The sequence below is a fragment of the Ambystoma mexicanum genome, chromosome 1p (genome assembly GCF_040938575.1).
Source record: "Ambystoma mexicanum isolate Mex_15411 chromosome 1p, UKY_AmexF1_1, whole genome shotgun sequence".
Taxonomy (NCBI): domain Eukaryota; kingdom Metazoa; phylum Chordata; class Amphibia; order Caudata; family Ambystomatidae; genus Ambystoma; species Ambystoma mexicanum.
This window is the reverse complement of record NC_090921.1, coordinates 970,834,821-970,856,283: the sequence shown is the minus strand read 5'-3', so window position 1 is coordinate 970,856,283 and position 21,463 is coordinate 970,834,821. Positions and strand designations below refer to the sequence as shown.

The following is a 21,463-nucleotide window of genomic DNA, read 5'->3' as shown; positions in this document are numbered from 1 at the left end:
CCTGCACACTACCGCAAGGTCTAAAGCTAAATCCGGAAGTGTGACTCACCTGTGTCGGCATGCGAACGAATAAAGTCAGAATAGCGTTTGGGAGCAATTTTCGAGTCGTTCTCAGTTGTTTCTTCCTTGTGTACAAGGATGTGTCGTACATATTTGGGGTAAAGTGCAGGCTGCAGATGCGGTATCGATCACCCCTCTTGTCCTCCAAGACTTTTTTGACTCTACTTTCAAGCTCTGCCGCTGCATATCCGCAATATCATACTCATTCTCTAATTCGATCTACAGTCTTAGGGAATACATGCATTGTAGTGCCTTCAGATTTGTCATGGGTCTTCGAAGGGCAACCGAAAATCGAACATGCAGGCATCGTTGTAAATTCTGCAAAAAAAAGGTCAACATTATTCAAAATTTATTTTGCATAAAAATGTGAGAAAGAAGGAATTAGACCATACATTCTTCTCAATGCAAGCTTTGTTTTGGTCACCACACCAAAACCAGTGCAGCGTGGGCGGCTGTATTATAGGATACAATTCATTGATGTGACGAATAACAGAACATGTTACTCGTCCCTCGAATGTACTATCGTGCATGAAAAGGAAACATGCTTATATTATAGACACGGTCCACGAAGGATGCAATTCAATGCCAATTGACACTGATGAAAATTGTAATATCGATAACATAACAAATGAAACTCAAGTCAATAGCAATGAGACGAATGAACACTATCACTACTGAGTACATTAGTTCGAAATAAAGGAGGTATGATTAGGATACATGCCCTTCCCTTGACCAACAAAAAGTTAGATTCAGCAAGCAGAGTAGTTAGTGGCAGGAGAACAGGGAGATGTTCACAGGTAGCGCACTGACGAGTTGACTGGCAGCGGTCACAGAAGTTCACAGATAGCACGATGACGAGCAGATTAGCATCGGTCACCAGGGTTCTCAGGTAGCACGTTCACGATTTGACTTGAAGTGCTCAAAGATGTTCCCATGATAAATATCAAGTGGTTTATAAAGAATTACAAAAAGGGGTGTGTATGTGAATGAATGACGTGTATATGTCGTGGTATTATGTGGACTGCAGGGGCGCGGCCTGCTTCAAGGGGAGCTTGCCTGGAGACACAGGGTCTGAGGAGGGCATATGAACAATGACCCCTGCACGAAAGATAGCTTTGAAGTGTACATGGTGTTTGGCACCTTGGCTGTTCGCGCCCCTGACAGCACCCCTTGGCAGCGCACTTCCACTGGTGCCAACTGCCTTTGATAGTGGAGGGGGGATGGAAGGGCCTGGGGCGTGCAGACAAGGCACCGGAACACTGCTGAATGGAGACACACTTATGTGGATTGCAGGGGCGCGGCCTGCTTCAAGGGGAGCCTGGCTGGAGACACTGGGTCTGAGGAGGGCATGTGAACAATGACCCATGCACGAAAGATAGCTTTGAAGTGTACATGGTGTTTGGCACCTTGGCCGTTCGCGCCCCTGACAGCACCCCTTGGCAGCGCACTTCCACTGGTGCCAACTACCTTTGATAGTGGAGGGGCGATGGATGGGCCTGGGGCATGCAGACAAGGCACTGGAACACTGCTGAATAGAGACACACTTGTTTCACTTAAAAACTGAAACAACCATTGATAAAAAATATGTTGTGTTTTCTTTTGTTTCTTATTTTGATGGCACAAAACTACTACACATTGTAAAGGTCTGGTTGCAGCACAGCGACGGAAAATCCCCTGTACTGACCATTGTCACTGGGGAAAGTTTCTCTAATGGCACCAACGACACAGGCGGGTATTACTCGTCGAACGCAGTGTCCAAGCCTCCCATGAAGCCACCATGTAAAAGAACGATAGGCCACCAGCCGGTAATACCTATGAAAGAGAAAGATACAAACTGATTTTAAATGACCAAGATAAGTGTATTAAACCTTAGTTGTCAATGACAATTCTTGTATCCAATAGCATTTTTGCCAGGACAAATGCTAACTAAACACTGCACAATATTGAACGACTTTTATACGACTATTAGTAGAGAATTGCAAGAGTAAATTGATATGACAATGATATATTGAAGTTACGAGAATATAGGAGACAACCATGCAATAGTAGTGGCCTAACTGACATCACAACCTGAGTATACTTATTTGTTACTTGGATTACGAGGGCGAACTGTTGCGCGGAGTTCGTGCATAAGCACCATCAAAATCCTCAACACGCACCGTGTGAGGCAGGCTGCCCTGAAGTCTGGTAGCTCGGTACCGCATTGCGGCCGTGGCTCGCCTTGCGATATGTAGGACAAGCATCCATAGTTTTCTCAGCAGCAGTTCTCCTCCTCGGTTGGCATTAGCGCGCACCGATTGCAGTTACACCAGGTGGAAACATGTTCATGCGACTAGGCCCAGGCTCTTCATCTGTTGAATCGTCCTCCCAACTGTCGTCCGAAGCCCCATTGTTTCTGCATCTTTCTCTTTCCAGTAATTCCTCCTCGGAATACTCGGGCTCGTACTGGTAGGGCATTATTGTTGCCATTGTGTGGTAAACAAACGAAAATAATTTATAGCAATGGTACTGGTATCTGTTCACACGGGCTACAAGCAACGAAGTTAGCTGACCAGAGCACAGAAACGAGTCACAGAATACTGAGAGGAATGTAATTGAAAATCTGCTGTTGTGTGTTGTGAAACGGTCTGTTTATACTTATTGAGGAAAGAGGCGTCCTGCCATTTCCATGGCGACACATCATTAGCTGAAGCGCAGAGAATGTTGACACGAGACGTGCTTTGGTGTTGTGAAATGGGTAGTACGTGTCTAGTGATCTCAGCGTCAGGGGCGGGGGATATGATTTAGTGCCACAAAGGCAGTTCACCCAGGTTGATAAATCAACTGATAAGATTATCACAAGATGGTCGCGCCCTGCTGCCTGATTTCGCTTGTGTTCAAAAGAAGAAAACTCTGGTAAGGTGCATAGGAAATGTTTGTACAATCAATCAAAGTATGGTTAAAAACACATGGGCGAACCATAGGGACAATAATATTTCTGACCGCACCATTCCTTTAATCAAGTGGATCTGTTTGTGGTGGGATGAATCCTACAGACTCCTCGCTAATTCCATGCCTAAAGTCTCCTCCCAGGTCGCTGGGGAAAGGCAGGCGCTTTCTGATCCTGACCTTGGGGGTGGTGTTCTGCGGGAGGATCACCTGGGAGGAAAAAAGGCCCAGGGGAGTGAGAGGAATCCATACGATCAGACACAGTATTTGCCTTCCTTTAGGGAGGATGGCTCTGCAATGCCACAGTATGTAATCGCTTCTTGTAATAACCATCTGGTTGTTCCACATAAAGATACATATAAATAAGGGTGAAATTACCCAGTAGCGAAAGTGCATTAGACCCAAACTGAACTTACTTGTGCAAATTAATCCGGCACTGCGAGCTCATCTACGCTCTTGCCGGCAACTGCCGTTCCAACGCGCTTCCTGGAGGAGGCGGGGCAACATCGTGACACGTGACTCCTCCACGTGATCCTGGGATCATTCAAAGACCGGAGGCTGCCGCCCGCCCAGTCTGTGCTACCCAGTAGCGAAAGTGCATTAGACCCAAACGGAACTTACTTTTGCATATTAATCCGGCACTGCGAGCTCATCTACGCTCTTGCCGGCAACTGCCGTTCCAACGCGCTTCCTGGAGGAGGCGGGGCAACATCGTGACACGTGACTCCTTCACGTGATCCTGGGATCATTCAAAGACCCAAGGCTGCCGCCCGCCCAGTGTGTGCTACCCAGTAGCGAAAGTGCATTAGACCCAAACTGAACTTACTTGTGCATATTAATCTGGCACTGCAAGCTCATCTACGCTCTTGCCGGCAACTGCCGTTCCAACGCGCTTCCTGGAGGAGGCAGGGCAACATTGTGACACGTGACTCCTTCACGTGATCCTGGGATCATTCAAAGACCAGAGGCTGCCGCCCGGCCAGTGTGTGCTACCCAGTAGCGAAAGTGCATTAGACCCAAACTGAACTTACTTGTGCATATTAATCCGGCACTGCAAGCTCATCTAGGCTCTTGCCGGCAACTGCCGTTCCAACGCGCTTCCTGGAGGAGGCGGGGCAACATCGTGACACGTGACTCCTTCACGTGATCCTGGGATCATTCAAAGACCGGAGGCTACCACCTTTGCAGCGTTAAGCCCGACAGGAGTAAAGCCCTGAGGCTGTTGTGTGGCTGTTTGGTGGCGATGGCGCAAGGCAGCTGAAATTAAAACAGAACCTGGCGCAGACAATCCTCACGAAGCAAATAGGGACTAGGCAAGAATTGACAGTGGAGACTGCGGGCATATAGCCTTTGATCCACTGCAAGATACAATGGTCTGACAGACACAGCCAGACAAGGGCCCTGTGAACGGAACCCAAGGAAACAACTACCAAATGACTCGGACAACAAAGCGCGGAAAAACCGCTAACTTAACACCACTGCATATGAATCTTAGAGGAAAATCAATGGAGACGCCTGAAACACAACACGCAATAATCAAATCAGGCGGCATTAACAGAGACACCATCCTAAGGGAATGCAATACCGAAGCCCCAAACACCTGCATGGAAAGTGACATCAACAAATGTGGAGAAACAGAAATGAATTCAATAACCCATACACACAATGAAAATGAGGGAAATACCAGCAATTCTTCATCTCCAAACATGAAAGAAGACACAACAGAAAACCCCTCGACCAAAGAGTTATTAAACGCACTTGAAATAAACGTGAAGCCTGTAACAGGCCACTTGGCATCTGGGGAAATAGAGGCCATAAAGGTGGAACAAAACAAAAGAACTCCCACCAGCCCAAAAGATGAAACAAAAATAACTTTGGAGGATGAGACAAAGGGTAACGAGAAAACACCCAATACACTGGCACTACAAGAATGAAGAGAAGACAAAGAAAGAAAAATTATAACCCTCCAAGAAAAGCTGCCAAAGCCCAAAAGAAATGGCAGGCCCTGTATGACAGACACTCGCAACAACTTGACCCAAAGAAAAATGAGAATACACATCCTAAAGCTGCAAGATTATCACTTGACCTAACAGAAATCGAAAACCTAATGATGAACCATGAAAGAAGAAAAGAAGTCTTCGGTAATTCATCATTACTGACAAAGAAAACAGACACAGGTCCATGGATACAAAAGCCACAAAAAGGGAAAGTACCAACATCAAAAGAACAAGATTTCTATAGCAGAGATAAAAGAGCACAAAACCCAAACAATACGAATATAGAAGGGGAAAAAACACAAATTCCAAACTTAGAAACATCAGATAAATGCAGCCTCGACCTCCGCTCGGACCACGAGCTAGCATCAATACCAAATTCAATGCTAGACTTACAAAATATGTTGATAACAACTACAACGCAATCTTTATTACCGTGCATGAAGCTACAAGAGGCACTAGTAGACTCAATAAAAGACCAAACAACACTCATGGCTTTGATACACTCCAAACAAAGTTATCTAGAGCAACGCATGAATAAAATATTGGAGCGACTAGACATCGAAGCACAAAATGGCCACTTATGGCAAAGCAGGCTATTTGACATCGCCCATAGCGACAGAGCTGAAAAAACAGACCTCACTCACGCACTAATTAAAATGATGACAGAAACTAACCAAGCGAAATCAAAGCAGATGTCTCATCCAAAATACCAAAGTCTTGGTAATATGAAAAAACAGCAAGGATGGACTGAGAACAGCAAACCCTCATATTTACTGGAAAAACATGAAGCAAATAGGAACCTTACTCCTGCAGAAATAAATCTTATTGACCTTACCAGAGAACCCTCCAAGGAAAGGAAGATACACACCTATATAGACACAGACAAAGGAAAAGAGATTAACAAACCAATTGACGATGAGGGACATATACCCCATTCAAAAGAGAAAGTGACGTATGAAATCTTCTCCAAAGGAAACAAGATACAGCCCAACAGAGAGCAAGAAAAAAAGGAACAATACTCAAACAAAAAAAGCAAAGGGGCTCACGAGCATTCTTAAGAAATCTAACAAATCCTCCAAAAGAATTACATCCCAAGATGAACAAAGCAACACAGCAGAATAAACAAAATAAACTTGAACCCAAAGAAAAAAAGAAAAACCCAGACAACAATGAAGTAGACACAGAATTAGATTAACTAATCAACCTATCAACCTACACGGAGGACGAAATTGATCAATCTGAAGAAGCCCAAATCGAAATGGCAGAGGCATCATTGATTATGGTAGATGAATATGAAGGTGAGAAGCCAGAAGAAGACCAAAACCTTGAGGAATCAGGATATGAAATGACACTTGATGAAATATCCAAAATAGAATGGGAAAACAATGATGAAACAGCATCTGATGCGAATAACCATCCCTCACCCATAAGGGAGCCCCAAAGCAACAACAATGATGATAAAACAACCGATAGACAAACAGAAAAAAACAATAAAACTGCCAATTTTTGTGCTTCCACAAAAACAGCAGATGGAAATAAAAGTCAAGAAAATAAAATTAACAAGAATAACAACAAAAAATGATAACCTAATCATGAACCGCTCCAATGTACTAAGATTGATACAAGTGATTCCTAACATGAAAGAAATTGCAACAAAAGAAATAAGAACAGTCGAATTCTGTGATGAAATAACATTGGACCAAGTGAAGATATTTTTTGATTCTGAAAAAACACTGAACAAAATGATAGACAATAAAAATATTTGTAAGCAGCTAGGCTTCGAAGTGACCCTGATCGAAGAAATACACAACACAGAGAGGAGAAAAAAACAAAAAACAGTAAGCTGGAGCCAGCCTGAAATGAACCAAAGCAAATACGAACTGGACGATGTCTATAGGATTACATCACCGGAACACAAGAACGATGGCGACATGTATGAGAGTAGAGCAAATGACAACAAAGATTATCAAAGTCGTCATGACCTTTATAGAAAATATGGAATATGGAGACAATCAGAGAACTCACCCACAAATACAGAAGATAGACACAACCAAAGAAGATAACAATTAAAGGAAGAAAGTTTACATCCAACCAGGATCTGCTCATGGAACATGCGGGGACACAGCCATTTATTCAATACAACAAATTCAAATCTTATAATGGCTGACATAACCTGCATCCAAGAGTCATGGATAACGCAACAACCAATAGCAGATGGATACACCATACTAATGATTCCTGCAATCCAAAAGCAAAAAGGCATACCGTCTGCCGGACTCCTAACTTTAATCAAAAATGGACAAAACATTGACATACTAGAACACGACAACTTAAACCCATGGACTCAAATCACCATACTCAAGCAACGAACGGACAATAAAGAGAAAGAATCTACAGCTAAGGATCATAAGAAGGAATGCTTATGGGCCCTAATGAACCTATATTGGAACCCAGCAGGAATAACGGACAAGAAATTTATAGACACAGTAACATCAGCAATAGATAACACCAAAGGAAAATACAACGAGATAGAATGTATATTATGCAGCGATTTAAACATCCATATATTCAATGCAAAAGGAGAAGAAATAGAAAAATCTAACCTATCACCCCGAGCTAAATGCTGGACTAAAGAATTATATTGCAGAAATATTAGGTGATCTGACAGTATCGACACAACCACTGGAAAGCAAAAAGAAACCTGGGCAAGAGGCAAATCCACACCATAATTGATTACATTTACATGACCGAAAATTTACATAAAGATTTGCGGGAATCCAGAAACATCAAAACGGAAGAAAGTGATCATTATATACTGGAAAGAACGCTGAATACTGGAAAAATGGTGAAAGATAAAGCTGATTCAACAAAAATCGAAATAAATATCAGCAACAACAGATTAAGAATTGGGGGGAAAAGAATGGAAGAATTGCCAAAAATAATGAATAACTCAACACTAGATGATCTAGAAAAGATCAACTATGGATGGTTATTGTCACCTTACAGATGCAATAATATACAAAATGGAAAGTCAACAGCTAAGAAACACATCCATGCATACAACAACAATATAATGAACAAGAAAAGAGAATTGAGAACAAAAATAAAATTACTAATGAAACAAAATTTACCGGATAAATATAAAGAAATCAAAACAGCAAAACAACATTACAGAAATTGGCGAAAGAACAACAAAGCCTTGATATTACAAGAGGATGCAGAAAAGATGCTGCTGACACTAAAGAACAGAAACACAAAACAACTTTGGGCGTTACTACACGACAAAACCCACACACAAAACAGCATGGTAACTAATGTACCAGAAGCAAGTTGGACGGAATATTTCACAGAGATCTACGGGGGCAAATACACAATGAAAGAAGCAAACAATGTACAGCAACACATATGGCAATGGGAATGGGACCATGAAGATCTAAAAAGGGCGATTAATACTCTAAACGCTTCCACAGCCCCAGGCCCGGACGGCCTGTCCAACATGATAATCAAGCAGAATGCAGCAGTATGGACAGAAATATGCGAAAGCATCTTCCAAATGATACAAAACACAAAAACAATTCCGAATACATGGAAGCAAGCTACCATCGTACCCATATTTAAGCAGGGTGACACAAAAGATCCATGAAACTACCGACCGCTGGCGCTCCTAGAACCTTTGGGCAAAATCTTTGCTAAAATATTACTAGATAAACTAGACAGATGGGCAAAAAAAGAAAAAAAATATGCTACAAGACAAACTGGTTTCCTTAAAACACTGGGCACCAATATCAACCTATTTCTACTAAACATATTAAAGCATGAAGCCATAAGAAACAAAATCCAAATCTATGCCGCTTTTGTCGACTTACGGCTAGCATTTGACCCTGTCAACAGAGACATTTTATGGGATAAACTGACCGCTTGGAAGTGTCCAACAGACATCATCGAACCGATTAAACTCTTATACGCGGACACCAGCGTTAGAGTCAGATTATCGAAAGAAGGGGCACTCACGGATCAAATCAGAACATGGAATGGACTAAAACGAGGATGCCCATTGGCAGTAACTTTATTTCATCTCTATATGGCAGATCTCGAACAAAACATCTATACACCTCAAACGAACCCCCCAAATATCAATAACACAGCGATACCTTGCATTATATATGCTGACGACATAGCACTCCTGGCCAAAACTCTGAGAGGTTTACAGATTGCACTTGAAAAATTAGAAATATACATGACAAAGAACAGACTGAAAATATATACGAAAAAAACAAAAATCATGACTCTAAAAAAAGAAAACAATATCAATCGCAAGCTCGTCTCCTTTTATATAGGCAAGGAAAAAATTGAAACATTAAAAACCATAAAATATCTTGGAATATGGATATCCCAATCAACAACAGAAGAAGAATGGGCAGCACATCTTAAAGTAAAAACCTAGTCCCTAGCCGACAAGCAAAAATAATACATCAAAAGTATGGAAAATTCTCCATGACCCCAGTAGCTACATTTTACAAACAAAAAGTCACGGCCATTTTTAACGTATGGAGCAGAAAGCATGATAAACATCAACAATGACATCTGGGATAAACTAGAAGGGAGTTTCTGGAAAAAAGTGCTAAATTTGTCAGCTTCACTACCTACCATACGAATCTGAGCTGAATTCGCACTTCAATCGCTTGAGTCCATTGTTTTATGGAAACAACTTGACTTATACAGGAAAATAATGACTAAAACCAACACCCCACCTTTGGAAATATTCAGAACAGAAAACAGCTGCAACTGCGATCATGTCTTGGAAAAATGGAAAACAGCGACAGAAGTGAAAAGAAAAGAGCAAGAAATATCGATGGAAATGCTAACAGAGAGACCAGAAAAAGCGAAAACAAAACTAAAAGAAAACGATTGGATGAAAACCAACCGAGAGAAAAACAAATACCGGCACAGCATACAAAATCCATCTGACAACAGAAGACTCAATCAACTACCTTCATACTTACAAATATTTCCATCGTCTAAAACAAGAGACACGTTTATGAGATTGCGGCTAACTATCCTCCCGACCCGAGAATTAATGGCAGCCAGAAAACAAATACCCAATTGCAAGCAATACTGCCGATTTTGCAAGAACCCCCAGATGATCGAGAGCCTTCATCATATAATTATGATATGCCCGGCACTGAATGAAAAACGACAACAATCGAGAGAACGGTTCATGAACACACAAACTGTTCTAACACCAGAACATCGTTGGGCAAGAATGCTCTCTGGAAACGAAAAAAAACTAGTATTCACCCTAACATCGTTGTGGAACAACATCATGAACAATAAAGGAACAGAGTAAAATATAAGCACGCGGGATCAAAACAAGAAGCAAGAACAAGAATAAGGATAACATTTCAATAGTCCACACTCTGCAATTTGAGCAATAAATACAATGAAAGTCAGATGAAAGGTTTAAAGCGCAAACCAAATATAAAAAAACAAATTAAAAAAAAATCAAATAAAAATAAATAAGGGTGAAATTAATCATACACTCCTAGGCCTTGGGAGAAATCAAAACCCTTCGAAAATTCGAGAGATTTGTAAAACTGAAAACCTCCCTAATACGCACAAGTGCAGTGAAAGCAAATTTAAGAACAACACCGGCGTAAAAGAATTCCCTTTCCCTTCTCAAACCAGACAAATGACATTCTTATAATGTTCCTTCAAAGAATGTTAAAGGGAACACATTGGAGTTTGAAAGTAGAACAACAGAAATAAGAAAAACAAATTTTTCTATTAAGGATTTTAGGTCCCAGAATTCCCTAAGTACTGGGACGAGGAAGAGGGCTGAAGAGGTGCAATGTTGTAGGAGTGGTCAGTTCATTAATGTAGATGATCTAAACCTGAGAGAGGTAGAGAGGCTTAAAAAGCCCGTTCAGGTGCATGCCCTAGATTTGGCTATGCTGGTGAAGAGCAGAGGAAGTCAGAAGCAGAAGGAACGTATTTCGAGTTGGCAGCCCAGACAGAAGCTGGAGGAAAGAGAGGACACTGGGACCACTGCATTGCAGATATCAGCTGCAGGTCCTGAGAGGGTCTGTGTCCCCAGAAATTTGAAGTGCAGAGGCTGCGCAGCGGGAAGCTTGCAGGAGGCTATTTCCGGTGGCTGGCATGAACCTGTGAGCCTCAAGGCTATCTTTGGTGGCTGGCGCGCACCAGAGGGCCTCCGGAGCAAGAGGAGCTCCAATTGGAAGTGGCATGGACAAAGGCAGACTTACCGAAGAGTTTAGCTGAGTCATGAAGAGCCAAAGCAACAGAAGTCCTGTGAGACGTGTAAGGAACTCATGGTAGCAACAGTAAAGACAGACCCAAGTGATCACAGTTCAAAGGTGTTTATTAAACTGTATAGGAAGGTTGGAAAATGCCTAATCTAAACCTAAATCTAAGATGAGAGCAAGCTACAACCATCAAATAATAAAAAGGCAGTCCTAGTGGCATCTTGTCAAATAAAAGGGCCTATGCTAAGAAAAACCTGTTGCCAATCCTTACGCTAAATACAAACGAGTGTAGGATAATATTCACAAATAAATAAAGAAGTGTTCACAAATGATAAGTCAGGATGTGGTAGCCGGGGGTCTCCCTCCCCCACTTTTTGAGCACGGGACAAGACGGGACTCCTGAACACAGCACACGCTCGAGCTTCCCCAGCACAAGCTAACAGTTCTGCTCTCAGCTATCAGGGCCTTCGATGGTTAGGTCTCTTTTCTACAAAAAGCCTCTTACCCCTGAGGACCTGATGTCCTACAAAATAATAAACAAATGTTCCTTTCTGCTTGCAGGTTGGGTGATGACTTTCACCCCTGGATCCCCCTCTTCCGTGCTCCGATCCACAAAAGGTTCTTGGCAATATCAGAACCTTCGGTAGTTAAGTTTTTTGCTTCCGAGGACCTTATGAGCTCAAAATCATGAACAAAACTTCTTCCCCGATTGTACTTGGGTACTAATTCTTCACCCCTGGCTCCCCCTCTTCCGGGCTCAGACTCCTCTCGAATATCAGCCTCCCTCCGTCAGGTTCACCCTGGCTTGTATTCAGAAGATTTATCTGCAGTATTTCATGCGTCGGTGGGGTGATGGCTTCTCACCCCTGGCCCACCCTCTTCTGGGCTCAGACCCTCCTTGAATGTTTCCCTTCCCTCTGTCGGGTTCACTACCGCCCTTTTTCTGTGGGTGATGGCTTTTCACCCCTGGATCCTTCTCTTGCGGGCTCAGATCCCTCTCAAATGTTTTCCTCCCTCTGTCGAGTTCACCACAGCTTTTATCAATTCAACTTCATGGCACTTACAAATCAATCTTAATGTCTTTATATCCAGTTCACTGTGGACATCCCTCTGCCGGGTTCACTCTTGTCAACACACTATTTATCGGGACTTTTGTCTTTGCCCCTTCTTTATCGGCATCCCTCCGTCGGGTTCACTGTTGTCAACTTTGTCAATCACACAATGCCTCGAACAGTTCTTACGATGCAGGATTCACTTCCCTTAGTTTCACAATCATCTGTCAATTAAAGACTTTCGACTGTACAGAGGATTTTACTAGACCTCTGTATGACCACTTTGACCCCTTTCTCGCCTTTCGCAAGGCCTTCTGGTAATAGTAGTTTCAACAATAGGGTAATCGCCCAGAGTTTCCCGAGTGAGCACCCACGTGGTGCCTGACTCCTCTATAGCTGGTTTTCCCCTTTTGTATCAACAGTTCTTTGTACTTTCTTCAATTAGCCGCTTGCTACTTTTGTTCAACTCAGTTTGGTTTCTTATTGGCTCTCCCCTCGACTCACCGGCTGTGATGAACCGCTTGGCTTTTCCTGTCTCTGGAGTCAAGGCCGGTACCATGGTGGCAAGCGCCTCTCCCCGGCTTGGTCATCAGCAGAGGAGAGCCCCGTGGACATCTGCTGCAACATACGTTGGCTATTGTTCGCGGTCTTGCATTTCCTTCTGTGGAGGTTTGACGGGCCTTGGTCGGAAAGAGCAAGGTTGCTTCTCTCCTTGTCACCCTCTCGGTTCGCGCTATCTTTCTCCTCCTCTTGAACTGGCGTGCTGCATTAGCTCCCTCGTCGTGCAGTCTGCCTGGCTCATATTGTGCTCTCATGCTCCACCTTTTATCCCTGTGGGGAAAGGAAAGAGCTGTCAGGTGTTTGCGGTTCTGGTCAATTGCCTGACTCTGCCTGACCCTTGGGTTGGGACATGTCAGATGCACAGCTTTATTGTTAGTTCGTTGTCTTTTGTGTTGGGAGAAGGCGTTCGAGTCCAAAAAGGGGGTTGTGGGGGGTTAGAGTTTCCAAGTATCCTACAGGGTCAGAAGTGGAAAGGGTGTTATATGGAATTATAACCTTCGTACTAGGGCGTTTTGAAAACTCAGAAGGGTGATATTTATAGGGTTTGGGAGACAAAAGGGAATGACCGGGATTATTATTGTGAAATTAACAGGGGGGATTGTGGGAACGGTAGTGTTTTGTCATGGCGACGTGGAGAAGAACGATGGGAAGTATTTGGGTAGGAAAACAGGGGATTCTGGGAGAGATGATTTTTTGGTGTAACCGGGTTTGGGATCCTAGGGAATTGGTTATACACGGAGGGGTCGTTGGATCTGGGCAGGAGAGATTCAATGGGAGGTAGGGAGGCAGATGTACAGCCTACAAAGGGCTCAGGGATCTCGTCCTCCTCTCCTCCTTCTCCGGTATAATACTGCGTCTCACCTTGGGTATTTCCCCGAGCACAACCCCAGCCTCCCCCATCCAGGTGATCCTCTCTTGCTTGTCCGCCCCTAGGGTTGGGGTCTGAGGGCGTCTGCCCTTCCCAGGCCCTCTCAATAAGGGATTCTCGAGGTCTACTTGGGGCAATACCCTCAGGTTTCTCACAAACGCAAGGGGAACAGAGGCGCACATCTAAATCGGTGAGTTCACAGGTGGTCTGTGACCCCGGAGCGCTCTGTCCCTGCTCGCAGTTTGGAAGCAGGCGTGCGAGTGAGAGAGGAGTTATTGATGAAGAGGGCAAAGCAGCACTTGCACTTGAATGAAAGTAATCCACACATTTTGTTTTGAATACCGAACAATTGTAAAACAGCCAAAGCAGTTGTCAAGTTATTTCTAAAAACCTAACTAGGGAAAATGTTAGGCGATCCTCGGCACATCAGGCCTCCCCACATCAGAACACTGCTCACATTCCCCCAACTTCTCCACCCCAGCTTCGAGGCTCAAGGGATTCGGTGAACCCACAGAACCGAAAACACCGTACCTCCTTTGGTGTACGGGCTCGATTACAACCTTTCCTGCATTGGCAACTGCCTTGGAGAATATATCGCAGAAGGGGCGGCGTTACGTCATCACGTCGATCATGTGATACAGTGTGGCGTTCCTCACGTGATCTTGGTGGACGTCACATGACCCAGAGACGTCACATGACCCGGGGACACACAGTATAAAGAACTGAGAAGCAGGACGATCATTGCTTCTCAGCTGGCTTCGGACCCTGTTTGGCGTTACTACTTGCTCCTTGCTATCTCGACCACGGAACTCTATCTTGGACTCTCTTGGACACCCCTTTGTACCTTTGCTTGGAACTGTTTACCTGTTGCCGGATTTTTTTGGACTGCACATCGACTTGTCTTTGGATCATCCCTGAGTATCTTGCTGTACTCCTACGCCCAAGTCAAGCCCTATCTTACAGGTGGCCTACCCGTATCCACGCTTACCTGCGGTTCTACCACTCCAGGGACCGCTGTATCTTGTTGTGCCTCGAACCTCCCTACTAGGTTACCTGGGTCTCCCTTACACCAGATAGGTAAGACACTTTAGATTCTTTTGTTTACCTGCTGTATTGTGATTGCCTGGTGTTTAACCTCCTTCCTTCTTGACAGCAGCATCGGTGTTCCAGAGGCTCCGTGGATCTGGGAAGACATCTCTCACCTGTGGCCTCAAGGGTCGCACAGCGGGTTTCTATTTGTTACCCTGTGCGTCACTTGGGGACGGAGGTCTCATCGGTCTACACGACACTCAAGTCAGAACAGACTGAGAAGCCGTATAGTCGTGTTAGACGATGCAGGGATCCACGGACGAACCCATAACTGCTTTAGTTCAGGCAATTACAATATTAAGGGCAGATATGGCCGCTGCGAACACGGTGATCCATCAAAGGTTGGACACCATACAGAGCGTTCAACACTCCCTGCCTGCAGACTCTGAGTTTGGAGATGGCAGCTCCTCCACTACACCCCCTCCCTTGGCTACTTCTACAGTCCCGACTCCAATAATCCTCCCAACTCCTTCCCCCCTGGCTGCTCCTGAACGCTACCAGGGCGATCCCAAGAGATTCAGAACCTTTGTTAACCAGTGCAAGTTACATTTCTTATGCAGGCCTTTGGCTTTTCCCACGTCCACTGCTAAGGCCGCCTTCGCCCTTTCCCATTTAGCTGGAACAGCTGCCGCTTGGGCTAATCCCCTGTTAGAGAACAATAGTCCAGTTCTTTATGACTTTGATTTATTGATCCTAGAAATGTCCCGAGTATTCGATACCCGACACAAGGCACAGTTTAGGGATCTGGAGTTGTTGGAATTGACTCAGGGCAAAAGGACTCTGATAGATTACATCACCCGGTTCAATCAGCTAGTTGCGGAAACGTCATGGCCAGAAAACAAGCGGGCGGTGGTCTTTTATAGGGGGTTAAGTAACACCATGAAAGACGCTCTAGCAGTGATCCCTTCTATGCCTACTCAGTATCAGGAATTGGTTGATCTCGTCCTGCAGGTAGATGCACGACGATCGGAGCGTAGAGCTGAATTGGGGGCCTCTTCCTCTCCTACTCTTGTTAGTACTCCCGCTTCCAGTACTGAAGAACCTATGCAAGTGTGAGGATTACGCAGTCCTATTACAACATCTGAGAGGGAACGTAGAAGGGTAGATAATGCATGCTTTTATTGTGGCACCATTGGACATTTCGTGAAAGAGTGTTCTCGACGTCCCAAGAAGAGTCAGGTTTTTCGGGTGGCTCGACCTTAGAACCGGAGAACAGGTCGAGTGTCCCTTCATCTTCTCCGGGTATCCCCTTTGCCTTTGCTCGTGTTCAACCCATCTCCGTAAAGGCTACTCTATGTCCCTCTACTGGCCTTCTTCATGCAGTCAATATCATTATTGATTCCGGTGCCACTGGTAATTACATAGATATTGATTTGGCCCATACCCTCAATCTACCTTTAGTGGTAAAAACACGACCGGAAAATGTCCAAGCCGTAGACGGCTCCGCATTGGTTTCTGGTCCTGTTAGACAACAAACTGCACCCCTCTTGTTGAACATCCAAGACATACACACAGAAACCTTAAGTTTTGATCTGATCACCGCACCTCAATTCGGTATCATACTAGGGATTCCCTGGTTACGTGAACATAATCCCCTGATCAATTGGCAAGCAGGCACTGTACTCTTTGAGTCCGAGATATGTCAGAATTATTGTCTCCCGGTCCATCAAGTCCCTGACACGCCCTCTCGGTTCTTGGGAGCCTTAGCACAACTCACACTGACCGCTGACGATTCAGAAGTCATACAGTCCCATACTGTTGGGGGGTTGATGTCTGGGGTTCCGCCAGAATATCGGGCTTTCGAATCAGTTTTCGATCGAGGCTCGTCTGAGGTACTTCCTCCACATAGAACATATGACTGCCCAATCAAATTACTTCCCGATTCCACTGTTCCTTCGGGCAGGATCTACTCTTTGTCTCCTTCGGAGGAACTGGTGTTAAAAGAATATGTACAGAACGCCCTGCGTTTAGGACACATCCGCCCCTCCACTTCACCAGCGGCTAGTCCTATCTTCTTTGTACCCAAGAAGGAGGGGGATCTACGTCCTTGTGTGGATTATCGGCGTCTTAACGCTATCACCAAGAAGGATAGATATCCCATCCCGTTAATTACTCCACTCTTAGATCATTTAACACATGCTTCCATTTTTACCAAACTCGATCTACGCGGCGCATACAATTTAGTACGCGTTCGCGAGGGAGACGAGTGGAAAACTGCTTTCTGTACTCGTTACGGCTTGTACGAATATCTTGTCATGCCCTTTGGCTTATGTAACGCTCCGGCCACGTTCCAACGATTCATGAATGACATTTTCAGGGATATTCTGGATGTGTACATGGTTGTGTATTTGGACGACATCCTGATTTTCTCTCGTGATCTTGATGACCATGTAAAACACGTCCGAGAAGTATTAACCCGTTTAAGAACACATTCCTTATTTGCCAAACCTGAGAAATGTCAGTTCCATAAGACCTCTGTTGAGTTTTTGGGTTTCCACATCACCCCTGGGGCGTTATCCATGAACGAGTCTAAGGTCAAAGCAGTCTTAGATTGGCCAGTACCTCAAACACTCAAGTCCTTGCAGGCCTTTTTAGGATTCGCCAACTTTTATAGGCGTTTCATTTCTTCCTTTTCTACGATTGTAGCCCCACTCACGGCCCTGACTAGTCCTCGGGTACCATATCAGTGGCAGAGAGAACAGCAGGAGGCTTTTGATACTTTGAAAACCGCCTTTACTACCGCACCAGTACTCCAACATCCCAATCCTGATCTTCCGTTCATAGTCGAGGCAGATGCCTCTTCCTTTGCCCTCGGGGCGGTACTGTCACAATCATGTCCTAATACAGGCAAATTACATCCAGTGGCATACCACTCCCGTAAGTTTTCCAGTAATGAGTCTCATTATACCGTTACGGAGAAAGAACTCTTGGCTGTCATGGACGCGTTCCGTGTTTGGCGTTATCATCTTCTGGGGGCTAAACATCCCATCACAGTATACTCCGATCATCGGAATCTACAGGATTTGGCCTCTTTGAAATGCATAAATAGCAGACAGGTCCGATGGCATCTTTTCTTTTCCTCTTTTGACTTCCGTATTATGCACCGTCCTGGAACGGCACATGGGAAGGCGGATGCCTTGTCACGTTCCCCGGGGGGGGTCCAATTGCCTACATTCCCTGACACTGTTCTCGGAAAGAGTCATGTGATTTGTCTATGTACTCCCTCATTGTCACTGGTGGACTCGGTTCGATCCTGGACTAGTAATCATTCTGATCAGTTGCGAGAATGGGACCCAGTGTATTCTGATGGACTGCCGTTCGTACATGAACGCCTGTTCCTTCCCACACCTGACACACGTAATCTGGCCCTTGAGTGGTCTCATGGCGCTCCCTTTAACGCTCACCCCGGACAAGAGCGCACTCTAGATCTTCTCAAGCGTTGGTGTTGGTGGCCTTCTATGAGGCGCGATGTAGAATGTTATGTTAGATCATGCGCAGTATGTGCTCAGGCTAAACATCAAAGGGGTCGACCGATTGGGTTGTTGCTTCCGCTTCCGGTACCTCCCAGGCCCTGGCATACGTTGACGATGGATTTCGTTACTGATCTCCCCAAGTCGAAGGGCTTTGACTCCATCTGGGTGGTGGTGGACACGTTCACTAAAATGGCCCGTTTTGTTCCTTGCAAAGGTATCCCTTCGGCTCCTGTATTAGCGGAGTTGTTTTTTGAACATGTGTTTATGCTATTCGGCCTTCCGTCGGTCATTATATCTGATCGAGGGTCACAGTTCACCTCTCGGTTTTGGAGATCCCTGACGAAGCTATTGGGCATTGATACCAGGTATTCTTCGGCCTATCATCCTGAGACCGATGGACAGACCGAAAGGACGAATCAATCTATGGAACAATACCTTCGTTGCCTTATATTGCAACATCAGACCTCTTGGTTGGCCGCTTTACGGCTTGCAGAGTTCGCATATAATAATGCGGCCCATTCAGCCACTGGTTATTCTCCTTTTTACGCCCTCTATGGCCAGCATCCCAAGGTCTTGCCGGTCCCTGATGCTTCTGGTTCTGCGAACCCTGCGGCCACGACATGTCTTAGGGATCTTTCTGCCTTACACGCTAGTACAGTGGTTCATCTCACTGAAGCTAAGGCTGCTATGAAGGCCCGTGTGGATGGCAAACGTCGGGCTGCTCCCCCTCTGGTGGTGGGTTCCAGGGTCTGGTTGTCTTCACGTCATCTTCGCCTAGTGGGTTGTCGGAAGTTGCTACCTCGCTTTGTCGGTCCTTATGTGATATCCAAGGTTGTGAATCCGGTGGCTTTCCGTCTAGTGCTTCCCAGCTCTTGGCGCATCCATCCTGTGTTTCATGTCTCCCTCCTCAAACCTTGTCCCGACTCTGTCCGTCTTCGTACCCCTGTTGCACCGGTGTCCTTGACCTCTCCTGATGTTTTCGAGGTGTCGGCCATTTTGGGCTCCAGATGGTTTAGGGGTGGGATCCAGTATCTGGTGGATTGGAAGGGTTACGGCCCGGAGGAACGTTCGTGGGTTTCCGCATCTGACCTGAACGCCCCTCGCTTGGTAGCCCGTTTTCATTTAGATCATCCATCTTGCCCACGGGGTCGTGGGCCGTTGGGGAGGGGCTATGTTAGGCGATCCTCGGCACATCAGGCCTCCCCACATCAGAACACTGCTCACATTCCCCCAACTTCTCCACCCCAGCTTCGAGGCTCAAGGGATTCGGTGAACCCACAGAACCGAAAACACCGTACCTCCTTTGGTGTACGGGCTCGATTACAACCTTTCCTGCATTGGCAACTGCCTTGGAGAATATATCGCAGAAGGGGCGGCGTTACGTCATCACGTCGATCATATGATACAGTGTGGCGTTCCTCACATGATCTTGGTGGACGTCACATGACCCAGAGACGTCACATGACCCGGGGACACACAGTATAAAGAACTGAGAAGCAGGACGATCATTGCTTCTCAGCTGGCTTCGGACCCTGTTTGGCGTTACTACTTGCTCCTTGCTATCTCGACCACGGAACTCTATCTTGGACTCTCTTGGACACCCCTTTGTACCTTTGCTTGGAACTGTTTACCTGTTGCCGGATTTTTTTGGACTGCACATCGACTTGTCTTTGGATCATCCCTGAGTATCTTGCTGTACTCCTACGCCCAAGTCAAGCCCTATCTTACAGGTGGCCTACCCGTATCCACGCTTACCTGCGGTTCTACCACTCCAGGGACCGCTGTATCTTGTTGAGCCTCGAACCTCCCTACTAGGTTACCTGGGTCTCCCTTACACCAGATAGGTAAGACACTTTAGATTCTTTTGTTTACCTGCTGTATTGTGATTGCCTGGTGTTTAACCTCCTTCCTTCTTGACAGCAGCATCGGTGTTCCAGAGGCTCCGTGGATCTGGGAAGACATCTCTCACCTGTGGCCTCAAGGGTCGCACAGCGGGTTTCTATTTGTTACCCTGTGCGTCACTTGGGGACGGAGGTCTCATCGGTCTACACGACACTCAAGTCAGAACAGAAAAGCAGCGAAGACCTAATATACCAAAGATAAATGACTGTAATGTTGAAAGTGGGAGTTTGTGGAAAACCCAACCAACTGCGGGGGCGACTTTATCAAGAGTTAATCAGCATTGCCCAAGCCAAGAGAAACTGAAATTAAGGCAAACACAATCCAGCCAATATTGCCAACAGCAGAAGAGAGTTAATGCAAGGTTTATGAACTATGAAACCGGTTGCCCATATTATATGCAACATCTGCTACAAGTTGGGAAGCCCACGCATTTTCAAAACCAGGGGAGAGGTAGGAAGAGACCCTATCCATGTCAGTCTTTGGTTGTTTGTGAAGTGGAGAAACAAGAGTGACAAAAAGGCTGCCCTTCTGGGAAAATCTATCCAGAAGGAGAGGATCATCATTTGCAGAAAAGTATTAAAGAGCATCAATGTGAATCGTTCCTTCCCTGAAAATCTGTTGAAAGCCTTCAAGCTGTCCTTTGTTGAATACTGTGGAGCTGTTGTAACCTCTTTTCAGTTGACATTGAACACAAAAAGCACTTGTTGTGAAACGTTGCTCGGGCAGGGGAGTATCCCCTAATGGCAAACCTTTGGAGATTGTAGGCTTGGCAAGGAAGCAGACCAGGTGGAAGTTGGATAAGTGCTGCAGGATGGTCCTGATGGAGACATTGTATGTTAGTAGTACTGGAGGAAGATCCAAGCAAGACTGTTGTAGAGAAGTTATATTTCCTGGAGTTGTTAAAGTGGCAAATCATTCCGACCAGTATAAACATTGTTGCTATTGAGGAACTAAACACCTGTTCCAAAGGGAAGAAGAATCTTATAACCTACGTGTTGGAACTTTCAACTGGCAAGTTGAAATTACATCAGACTATATTGGAACTTTGTTGCGAATCAGAATTTCCTTGTGTTCTTTTCTTGAACTGTGAAGCAGAATCATGGTTAAACCTGGGGAAGGGCAGTTCGGCAAGGTTCTGAAGAGAGACTTTGGTTTCTTTGTGAACTCAATCATTATTGTTTTGAACTGCAATGCATTTCCTTGTTTATTTGTTATATGTTTAAGTGTGAAGGACAGATATCCTTTGTTAGAGTGTTTCTGTTTATTTTAG

At 45.1% G+C, this 21,463-nt stretch overlaps 1 protein-coding gene across 3 annotated transcripts in view; it reads left to right on the top strand.

The window, feature by feature from the left end:
• The window catches only part of ELMO3 (engulfment and cell motility 3), a 593,731-nt gene that overhangs the window by 456,178 nt on the left and 116,090 nt on the right, over positions 1 to 21,463 (top strand). The gene's annotated exons all lie outside the window — the stretch shown is intronic.